The sequence below is a fragment of the Octopus bimaculoides genome, chromosome 21 (genome assembly GCF_046866305.1).
Source record: "Octopus bimaculoides isolate indiv1 chromosome 21, ASM4686630v1, whole genome shotgun sequence".
Classification (NCBI taxonomy): Eukaryota; Metazoa; Mollusca; class Cephalopoda; order Octopoda; family Octopodidae; genus Octopus; species Octopus bimaculoides.
Window position 1 is genome coordinate 24,033,294 of NC_142948.1, and position 12,487 is coordinate 24,045,780.

The following is a 12,487-nucleotide window of genomic DNA, read 5'->3' on the forward strand; positions in this document are numbered from 1 at the left end:
GTAACCAGTTTTATATTTTAAAGTAAATTGTTATTTTTCTTTCAGTTACAATAAAATATATCTTCTTGGAATAATCGAAGTGAAGAAATAAGTGTCGAATTCCTTGAATTTGTATTATTTTTTTTCCATTCAAGAACTTCAACCTTATAGCGTAGTCAAGGAAGTGGAACGAAGATATACATAATATACTTATATATATAATGTATAATATACATCTATGTATAGTCTTTCCTCTCAACAAGATTGCTGTTTGTAACAATACGTTTGCCCTCTTTTTATGTGTATAAAAATATATATATATATAATGTGTGTGTGTGCAAATATATGTATGCAACTAATATATATATATAGTTCAAGACTCAAACTCTGAGTAGCGATGGCGTGGGTCAAAAAGATTTACATATATCTTAGACTTAATACTACTTAGTGTGCTTTTTTTTTCACACACACACACACGGTATTTTTGGTCAACTTGTTGAGAAACAAAATCATTTACTGACGGTGTGACTTTCTATATTTAAATCGCGAAATATACTGATAATATTGATTGACTGAGTCCTCAGGTATCGCTCTTAATGGTTTATTCAACCAGGCGGAATTTTCGAATAGCTACCCCGGGCACACATGTATATCTGTGTTTGTGTGTAGGAAGGTAAATGATAATACAGAAGATTGTTGGAAAAATTATACACATGTGTATGTATGTATGTATGTATGTATGTATGTGTATATATATATATATAGATATACATAAAGAGATGTTTGTATTATATGTATGTTTGAAAAATATATATATATATATATACACATGCGAGTCTTACACACGCGCACACACACACGTGTGTATGTGTTATTTTCCCCAGAATTTTCTATAGACGAAACTGCTTAGAATTCTCGCATTACTTTATTACTCCCAGAATTTACCATTTATTACGTTGGAATAGATTTCTTTATCTTGTCTTCTTCTTTAGGTCATTAAAAAAATTACAAAACAACCACAACAAAACCCCCAGCTCTTTGTTGAATTTAAATATATCCATGACGTAATTAGAATCCTCTCAATATAATACTAGTATCATCACTGTATAGACGTTACTGTGGTTGTGGTTGATCATTAATTCAGCAGTGAATATCATTGAACATGTGCTTGTTGTTTCTCGCTGTACACCTTAGCAACTCGGTCGTTGTTCCTACCCACCACTAACAAACAAACTCTGGCCGTTTAACATCCTAGAATCTCTCTTGTTTTTAACTGATATTTTCTGATTAAGGACTGATTTTGTTGTGGGTATATCTGCACAAGTGTGCTCCACTACCCCATCTGATCGACTTTGTTTCCTTATAACTTTCAGAAAATTGGATGTTTTGAATAAGATTTTCTACAACTAATTTTCAGATGGTGTAGATTACTAATGATGTCGGAATTTAATGTGAAAGAAATTACGCGCACACACACACACACACACACACTGAAACTTGAAATTTTGAAAAAATGTAATGTGTGTCAGTATGTATGTATGCGCGCCCACCAATTGTTTATCATTATTTCATATTAGATTCCGATATAATCGGAATCGATGCATTCAGAAAGGAATCTGTAGAAAAGTTGAATAAGACAAATGCTTTTTCTACTGAAAGTTATGAGGAAACAAAGTCGAATCGTGTGAATCGGAAACTTCTCTCTCCCAAAACTCGTGTAGGTTTACCGTGTTGCAAATAATATTATTTGTAACAATTTCTTATTTGGGTACAAAAAGCAGCAGTTTTGAGCGGCAAAGTAGTTAGTCAACATCCTCGACCTCAGTATCAGACTGGTTCTTTATTTTATCGAAAAGATAGAAGTCAAGGTTGACCTCGGCGGGATTTTTAAACTCAAAACGGAAAATCGCAACAAATATCGCACAAGGCATTTTTCCGACGCTGGATCGAGTCTGCCAGCTCGCAATCTTATTTTCTTTTCTTTTGCTACAGGCGCTATAATAATGATGATAATCTTTTCTTCTATACACACAAGGCCTGAAACTTTTGGGGAAGTGGGACTATTCGATTACATCGTTCCAGTATTCAACTTGGGCGAAAGTAAAGAATACGTACACCCGGTGTTTAGCGTTAGGGTTTTTGTTACGACGAAAACGGGTGGTGTACGTATTCTTTACCTCCGCCCTCAACTTGTATGTATTTCATTCACCATGAAAGGCGGAGTCGACCTTGGCGGAACTGGAACTCAGAACATGAAGACAGACGAACATTCACCATGAAAGGCGGAGTCGACCTTGGCGGAACTGGAACTCAGAACATGAAGACAGACGAAATACCATTAAGCATTTTGTGTGCTAATGATTTTGCCAGTTAGCCTCCAATAATAATTTCAAGTTCTGGCACCCTAGCGAGTTCGTGGGGAGGAATAAGTCGATTACATCGACTCCAGGATGAAAGGCAAAGTCGACCTCAGCGGCATTTGAACTAAGAACATTAAGACTGATGAAATACTAATAAACATTTTGTCCAACGTGCTAGTAGTGATCCTGCCAGCTTGCCAACAATAATAATGATACCTAAGCTACTACTTGGTAAAGCTTAAGCGAAAGAAAAAAATTGGTATCATTTTTAACTTTTAAAAGGTCTCTTTTAGGTTCTACTACCTAAATGTGTATCTTTGTAATTACGAGAGTAAACAGTAAGAACATTGAGAGGAACAAAAATATAAAGCAAATTAGTCAATAAACAAGAGACATGCACACTCAATCAAAAAGAAACTAGTGGCTGCCCTCAAAAAAATTTTTGAGACGCTTCCAAAACGTTTCTTAGAGCGAGTGCTTTGGTCATGATCAAGTCAGGAATATATTTCTTTTCAAATTGCAAATGAAGGTGGGAAATTCAAAATTTGTTGATGTTTTTTCAAACTCTTTTCTCACTCAAATCATCTGGTTTAGTTGACGTACTGGTGTTCCAACAGCGATCTCACTCATCTTTTCTATGGGGTTATGATAATGGCTTTATTCTAATGTATCTTTTACTTGTTTTAGTCGTTGGACTGCGGCTATGCTGGGGCACTATCTAGTTGAGCAAATTGTCTCCAGTACTTAAGTTTGGTGCTTATTCTGTTTCATCCTTTTGCTGAACTGCTAAGTTACTATATATAAACAAACCAAGTATATGTATGTGTCAAGTGGGACACATACATATACGACAAGCTTTTTCATCTAGCAAATCCATGCACAAGGCTTTGGTCAGCCTAGGGCTACAGCAGAAAATACTTGCCCAAGGTGCCATGCCATGCAATGGAACTGATTGGGAAGCAAACTTCTTACCACACAGCCATGTCTGTGCCTATCATTCTAAGAAAGTAGTGTATTTTTTTAAAGAGATTTGATTTGGCTGTTATTTCTAGCAAGTTAACCACTTTAAGGTTCGTTGACTTTTTTCACATTAAAACCTTTATGGGAAACTCTAGTGTTCACCGATTGGTAATAGATGAAGACTGACTTTATTTACATGGTCGACTGGGTTACGTGTATGAAGATGGCTGATGATAACAATTCTGGTTCAGAACTAAGTTTTATATGGTGTCCACATGTGGTCTATGGTTTTAAGCAAGATGCTGGCTGTGCAGGTTTTGTGGTGCTCACGTTTGATTGGAATCTGAGAATAGTTTGCTGAGATCATCAAACCTTATAGTCTGAGATGCACCTTCACTAGTTACTGGAACTCTGTTAGTTACGATGAGAGTTCCTATTGATCTGGTCAATGGAACAGCCTGCTTGTGATATAAACATGCAAGTGGTTGAGTACTCTGCAGACATGTGTACCCTTAACGTAGTTATCAGGGAGATTGAGTGTGACACAATGTGACAAGGCCAACCCTTTGAATTACAGGTACTAATTCTTGCCAGCTGAGTGGACTGGAGCAATGAGAAATAAAGTGTCTTGCTGAAGGCCACAATGCTCCACCGATAATTGAACTTATGATCGTGAGCCGAATACCTTAACCCCTAAGTCATGCACCTTCACTAGTAAAGGCTTAATATCCTCACAAGAGACAAGCATTAAGGTAGTGGCAACCAAACTGAGAGACTATTGCTTGTGCTACAACTTTGGGATGCCCATTTTTTTAAGAGGAACACTAGTGTCCCCAAGTGTGATGTATAATTAAAGGATTTTATTTACTCATTGCTCACTAAAATAATAATAATAATGATGATAATAATAATAATAATAATAATAATAAAGCTTAAGTGAAGAACAACTATATAATGTGTGTAGTTATTTCAAAAGAAAAAAAAAGTCCATCTCCAAGCATAACAATATCTGTTTCAGCATAAGATTTCACATCATGAATTTTGCAAAATAAATATTTAAATGTGAAAATTTGCTTATTTTCTTACTCCTATCAATTAAAGAAAAAAATATTAAGTATTAAAAAGGTTACTAGTCTTTCATTGTCTCTCTTCTGCATTTTCATTTAACATCCATTTTTCCATGCTTACATGAGTCGGAGGGAATTCGAGGCAGATTTTCTTCAGAAGGATGCTCTACCTGCGTCCAACCCTTACCTGTTTCCAAGCAAGGTATTATTTTCCCTGTTGCCAGACACGTTTTACACGGCAGACTGAAAAAGAACACCCCTACTTGTATGATGATGCTTGTTTGTAACTATCATGTGATGTCCAGACAAGGGTACACACACATACATATGACAGGCTTCTTTTCAGTTTTCTTCTACTGGATCCACTTGCACTACTTTTGCTGCCTAGTGGATATAGTAAAATACACTTGCCCAAGGTGCCATGCAGTGGAACTGAACGCAAGACCACATGGTTAGGAAGTAAATTCCTTAACCACTCAGCCACACATGTACCTCTCTATATAAATATCTCCTCAAGTATTGTTTTTAGAATTTTTCCTTTTTTTTCCTTACTCATAGAACAATCAATCCCCAACTAGAAAATATTAATTAAAACTGATAAGATCAAGATATTTCTCATTGTAGAGAAAAGAATCATTCTAAAATGTAACCCACCCATTATTTTTTGTTTTGATTTAACATTTCAAGACTTCCCGCTATTTCCGATTTGAGATACAATGCCAAGAAAATGGTACAAAAATCAGTTATATTTATCAACATACAACACATAAGTTTCTTTAACCCTTCAGTATTTAAACTGGCCATATCTGGCCCAAAATTGTCTTCCCATTTAATGAGCAAAGTGGCCAGATCTGGTTTCTCACACCTACCTAACAATGTCATTCAAAACAATCACATCATTGAAATCTCAAAGCTACAAAGATAATGCATGATTAATTCAAACCCATGTGAATGAATATTGCATTTGACAGAGTAATCGGAATGCTGAAGGGTTAAACATTTTTTAAAGATATGAGATGCAAACATTTACACACAATAACTCCATCAAAATTTGTGTTTGGCAAAATGGTTTTTAGCAGATCTCTGATCAAAGCCTTCTCTAGGCAGCACTAGTTAACTCTTTAACATTCAGATTATCTGACGAATGTAAGTAACATTTATTTACTTTGTTTTGAATTAATTGTGCATTATCTTAGATCTTTGAAAGTTTCAATGATGTAATTGTTTGTTTTGAATGAGGTGGGTTATATATTCCTGTAGTGTATACATCTCTCTATGAGCAGCCACTCTTGATGTGCAGTATATACTCCTAAGGAGTATAAATATCTTGAATAGTCACTCCTGTGGTGGGGTAGAAAAAAAAGCACTTAGAATAATAATGTAGTTATGGATAAACAAAAAGATGGGATGGTCATATCTTTTTTTTATTTCTTAATTTGAAGACAGACATGGAGTTGCTGAACACATTGACCTCATGTCTATAGACATGCTGCCTCCTGCTTTCGCCATTTCCACTGCTGTTACTACAGGAGCTGGTCATGCCATCTCCACTGAGGTTCATCTTGCCATTCAAACTGTGTCCAACCTTCCACAACCTAAACTAGAAAATATACCAAATCATCCCTCAGAATTTTCCCTGATTTTACACTACTCTGTGGATCCTGAGCAGCTTTAGCAGACTGCATTCTGATGCAAACATTTGACCTGGCTTTCTGGTCCTTGATTTCTTTTACTTGTCTCAGAATACTCAAAAATGATCAGACTATGCTGTTGAAGAAAGCAAAGCAAATGCCCCCCAAAACCCATGTTTTCTTGTAGTTTGTGGCTCATGTCATTGAGAGCAGAGCCATTTCTCTCTTTTGAGTAAAACATTAAATTAAGGAAAGTTTTAAAGATACTTTCGAAATTCCTATTTTGTTTTTCGCACATTAACTTGTGTATGTTGAACTATGTAAAATGTTAGAGAAAGAAACCTGTTTCTTCTAATAAATACATTTAAATCCAATTTTTTTTAGGGACCCTTATTATACTACTGGGTGTTCCCAATTTACTAATTTACTTGCATGGAGCCCCAAGGGTCATATGAAGCCTGGTCGAGAACCACTGATCTAGATGTTGGGACCTAAAGTGCTGAGAAAGTTTTCTGGCTGACCCATAAACTCTGTTACACTAGGTGCTGGATATGATGTTGTTAGAAGGCACCTTTGTGACCACACTTGTGGCTGAGTAGGCCTGTCTTTCAGAAGCAGACACAGCCATACTGGTTATGGTTACACAACACTTTTTCATGCCTCCCACAGTGAGAAGGTTCACATCCTCCATATTTCTAACCAGCATCTTTTGACTCAGTGCATGCATACATGCATATATACTTTATAAATGTCCATATACAAATGCACACATGCATATATATATATATATATCTACACACACACACACACATGCCCATGCATATATTTGTGTATGTATGATTATATATATGTACATCATCATCGCCATTTATCGTACACTTTCCATGCTGTCATGGGTTGGATGATTTGACTGAGGGTTGACAAGCCAGAAGGCTGCACCAGGCTCCAATCTGATCTGGCAGAGTTTCTACAACTGGATGCCCTTCCTAACACAAACCACTCCGAGAGTGTAGTGGGTGCTTTTTATGTGCAACTGGAACAAGGGCCAGTCAGGTGGTACTGGCATCGACCACACTTGAATGGTGCTTTTTATATGCCACCAGCATGGGAGCCAGTCAGGCAGAACTGGCAACGATCACGCTTGAATGGTGCTTTTTACGTGCCACCGGCATGGGTGCTGGCCATACCAGTGCAGTCGTCTCTCTTGTACACCACATCTGATGCTCTCAGGACGCTTACACTCTGTTGTGTATGCACACTGACATTACTCATCCATCAGAGCATACTATCTTCGTTCCTTGCAAGCTTACGTGTGTCCTCAGCTGTCACAGCCCATGTTTCACTGCCATGTAGCATGGCTGTTTGCACACATGCGTCATACAGTCTACCTTTCACTCTGAGCGAGAGGCCTTTTGTCACCAACAGAGGTAGGAGCTCTCTGAATTTTGCCCATATATATCATCATCATCATCATCATCAACATCGTTTAACGTCCGCTTTCCATGCTAGCATGGGTTGGACGATTTGACTTAGGACTGGTGAAACCGGATGGCAACACCAGGCTCCAGTCTAATTTGGCAGAGTTTCTACAGCTGGATGCCCTTCCTAACGCCAACCACTCAGAGAGTGTAGTGGGTGCTTTTACGTGTCACCCGCACGAAAACGGCCACGCTCGAAATGGTGTCTTATGTGCCACCCGCACAAGCCAGTCCAGGGGCACTGATATATATATATATATATACACACACAAACACACACACACACATGTGTACACATTGATATGGTTAGATACGTAGAGATATACATGTTATGTAAATGTGTGTGTGTGTGTATTTATATATACATACACACACACACACACACACACACATTCATATACACAGATATGTACACATTGGTATAAATAGATATGTATAGAATTATTATGTAAATGTGAGTATGTGGTTACTTGTGTTTGATGTTGAAAAACTCTGAAACCGTGTCCTTGAGAAAAATGAATTTGATTTTTGAAATCTGCGCCCTGAAGAGGTTATCTGTAGATAATAATAAAAACAAAATAATAATTTGCTATGGGACATAGCTCAACTTTTACATCAGCAACTCTATCACCAATTAATTTGTCTATGTATATATACAATGTAACTTTGTGGATATCATTGGCGATTTTTTTCTTCCCCCATCTTCCCTTCTTTGGACTTTCCTATGTTTCCGACGAAGAGCTCCGCTCGAAACGTCAAATTCTCTTTCTTTCCTTTCCTGAACGTCCAGTAACATAATATCTGTATCACGTCCTTGCATTGTTGTTTTTTGTTGTCTTTTATATATATATACATAAACTCTCCTACATTGCTTTTGTTTTGTCTAAAACCTGTCTTCTAATGTTTACTTTCATTTTATGATAGCTATTGTGTACAAATCCTGTTTTTGGGTAAAGACTTTAAACCTCTGTAATATTTTCTAAAATTAATGAATCACACTCAGATTCATTGCTCAAATGTGTTTACGGAGGAGAAAAGTATTGAAAAGCATCTATATCTCAGGGGCAAAGAAACAGGGAAGGTATTCTGTGGTTGTGGGATGTGCTTGAAACAACAGCTAAATCTCCCTTAAATCATACACTTTTTCATCTGAAAATTATGTTGAAATTATTGGCAGAAACATTGAAAATTTGGACTATCTGTATTTAAAACTATGATTAAAAAAAATTTCATAAGAAAGCTGCAATTTTAGGATTTAGGCAGGGAGGTGGATTTAAAGAAAATATTGAATAGAATTTCACTCTTGTTTTTAAATTACGTTTCATTTTCTGTTTGAAAATAAAGGAAAAGGGGATTGCAATGGTGATCACATTTCCAAAACTTTTTTAACCCTTAAAGGCTTCTCCCATTGTTTTAAGTTTGTAGTGCGAAAAAACAGTTGACGGTGGGGGCTTGAAAAAATTTATAAATTAAAACGTTTTGGTTTTTTACTGCAATGGTATCATTCATTGTTTTGTTGTTCTTAAGTGTGCAGTGCAAAAAAAAAAAAAAAAAGAAAATGGATAAAATCAGTCCAGAAGTGTTTGTGTGTGGGGGGGGGGGGATTCATAAAGTTTCAAAGCCTTTTTTTCATAAAAAGCTTCCCCCTATCATTTGCAAAGGTTTCAAAAACTTTTGGAAAATCCCTGTCAAAATGGAGAAAATCCAACTTATGTGGGTGTACTATTCCAAGAGTTCAGCTAAGTATTCTATTGTGAAAATTACCCAGCCATCACAGGATGCTCAGCTAGTATATAATTAAAATTAACCTATCTAAGACAAAAGTGGTTGTTAGTAAGAAAGATATACCTTTTTTCTGTCAGGTAAGTGTCCCTGCTCCATATGTAGGAAAGGAGTAGGAAGAAATTCCATTTGTTGCACTCGGTGTAAACTATGGACACATCAGAGGTGCAGTGGTATCACAGGTAGATTAACAGATAAAGTAGTCTTTGTATGTGGCAGATGTGCAGAAGCAATAAGTACTAAGAGCACACAGGACTTAGATTCTCTCAAATGCCCAGGAGGCTCTCTTGAGGTTGTAGATAGTTTCTGTTACCTAGGTGACCAAATTAGCAATGGTGGAAGAGGCTCTGAAAGTATTGTTTCTAGAATAACAATTGGGTGGAGGAAGTTCAGAGAGCTTCCCCCTATCATTTGCAAGGGTTTGGTGAAAAACATTTGTTGGCAACAAAAGGACTCTCTCTCTCAGAGTGAAAGGTAGACTATATGATGCTTGTGTATGAGCAGCTATACTCTATGGTAGTGAAACATGGGCTCTGAATGCAGAAAACGTGCGCAGACTGGAGAGAAACCAAGGTATTATGCTCTGGTGGATGTGCAACATAAGTGCAAATGTATTGAGAAAAGTTGGGCATAAGAGGAATCAAATGTAGTATGCAAGAAAGAAGACTACAATGGTTTGGATATGTGATGTGTATGAATGAGGACAGCTGCATAAAGAAGTGTCGATTACTGAAAATGGATGGTACCCGTGGAAGAGGGAGACTCAGGAAGTTGGGCCTCATGGAGGAAATGACAATGGACCGAGATGTCTGGCGATATGAAGTTCTTGAAGACCTACCCACATTAACGAAATTGAGTTCTAGAAGTGCTGTGTCCCCCACCTACACTTAGCAAGCAAACTTCTCACACTCTACCACAACAAACCAAACTACGTCTCTACATCTCTTCCTCACATTTCCGCTTCATGTACTGTGATTACCTCTCACTCCCCAACCCTGTCCTCTTAGCCCTGTGCCACTGTATCATTGCTGTCCACTTGCCCCGACATGTGCATTCCATTCTACCCACATGCTCTGCCTCACTCTATTATTGCTATCTGTTAGCCCCGACCTAGATGTTCCACCCACATATAACAAGAAAACTTTTCCCTCACCCTACCCCAACAAAGCAATTTACATCACTTCTCTTTCTTACATTTCTTCCTTCATACACTATGCCTAGCTCTCTCTCCCCAATCCTGTCCTCACACCCCTGTTCCTTTATCATTGCTATCCGCAAGTCTTTCGCCACTTACTCGTACTCTTTAATCACACTCCCTTCACAATATCCTGTCACTTATATTATTGCATTTGAACCTTAAGGGTATGCCCTGGCACTTGCCACCATCTATATCTCTCTTTTTCTTTACTCAACCATTTCTGATCCCTGTTCCTTGTGAGTATGCCCAGCATTTTGTCACCATCTCTATCCTGCTGTCTCTCTCTTTCTCTCTCTCTCTCTCTCTCTCTTTCTCCCTCTCTCTCTCTCTCTCTCTCTCTCTCTCTCTCTCTTTCTCTCTCCTTCTCTCTCTCTTTCTCTCTCCTTCTCTCTCTCTCTCCCACTCTCTCTCTCTCCCACTCTCTCTCTCTCTCTCTCCTTATCTTGCACTTCCCTCAGGTTAAGAAACCATGTATTTTCTTTGCAATAGCGCACCTGTTTCTCTCTTCCTGATCTTTCTCACTCCAGCCAGATAACCTTGTACTTCTACAGTAAGACACGTGTATCTGTCTTGCTATAACCTTTACATCATCACCTCCTCCCCTCTTAAAAGTTTTTTTTTCTTATGTCTTGCAAGTACTTGGTTACCATGTCAGTGTTTGTACCACATAAAAGCACTAAGTCCACTCTGCTGAGTGGGTGTTAGGAAGGTTATTCAGCTGTAAAATTCCTGCCAAAACAGTCACAGAAGTCTGGTGCAGGCTTCGGCCTGGCCAGCTCTTGTGGTACCATCTCACCCATGCTAGCATGAAAGATGGACATTAAACGACAATGATTATGATGATATATATCATCATTTAACATCAGTTTTCAATACTGGCATGGATTGGATAGTTTGACAGGAGTTGGTAAGGCCAGGGCAACACTCAGATCCATTGTGTGTTCTGGCATTGTTTCTATGTCTGGATGCTCTTTTGAACACCAACCACTTCACAGTGTACAGAATGTTTTTTATGTGGCACCAGCATCAGTTCTGCTGTGGTGACAGCAGATATCTCTGTTCTCTATCATCTCCTTTGTAAGGTTCAGTGTCTTGAGATGGCCTTACTTTGTCCCATGTCCTACTAGTTCTCCCTCTTCCATAAGTTCTATCCACTTTAAGTGATCAGCCCTTCTGTACTCAACTGTCGACACCCATACGCATCACATGACCAAGCCAGCGCAGTCCTCTCTCTTGCATGCTACATCTACAAGGGATGTTCATTAAAGACTTCCTCTGACTCACTTCCAGTTATTGCAGGAAGCGGAACTTGTGCAGGTATAATCATACATGTCACATTGTAAATTACAGCTTTCCACTAGTAATTGTTTGTCTTTTACAGCTGCTGAAGTGGACTAAGGCATTATAATGGGTGCTAGGACAATTCGTCATTGGTTAATTTGTCCCTAGTCAATTCATCGTTGATCGATTCAGCCCCAGGTCAATTAATCGCTGACCAATTTGTCCCCAAATACTCTTAAATGTGATTTTTGAGGGAAAGTTTAGAATAATCACTTTAGAATTAAAATTGACATTGGACAGTTTTAGATATTCTTTTTTTCCTTTCTTTAATTCCCCCTCTCTCTATCTCTTGAGTATCTGTGCTGAACAGTTTACGAACAAAGATTTTCAAGCAAATCGAATTAAATTTATTGTTGTGGCAGACACCCCCAAGAAAGAAGTGGGCTGTTCCACTACTAATAGATAGTGGACAGGCACAGCAAGCAGTGTCAGTTGGTGAGGTACGCCATATGGGCCAGTTATGCAGATGAAGTTATGTCGTCATAATGCGGGACATATCATTTATTCCATACACCTACCCATCAACATGATTACTTGCAATATCATAACTTCAGAGAAAGGAAAAATCAAAGTGGTCACTCAAGAAAATTACATAATTACATATACACAAAAAAATAAGAAGAATGCAGATGGATTGAAGATATACTGAAGGCGTGAAAATTGTGTGTGCAAGGCGAGACTTCGAGCAGAT

At 38.0% G+C, this 12,487-nt stretch overlaps 1 protein-coding gene across 2 annotated transcripts in view; it reads left to right on the forward strand.

Annotated features, from left to right (window-relative positions):
- LOC106879064 (uncharacterized) overlaps nucleotides 1-12,487 on the forward strand; it is a 94,071-nt gene that overhangs the window by 2,005 nt on the left and 79,579 nt on the right. The window lies entirely within an intron of this gene.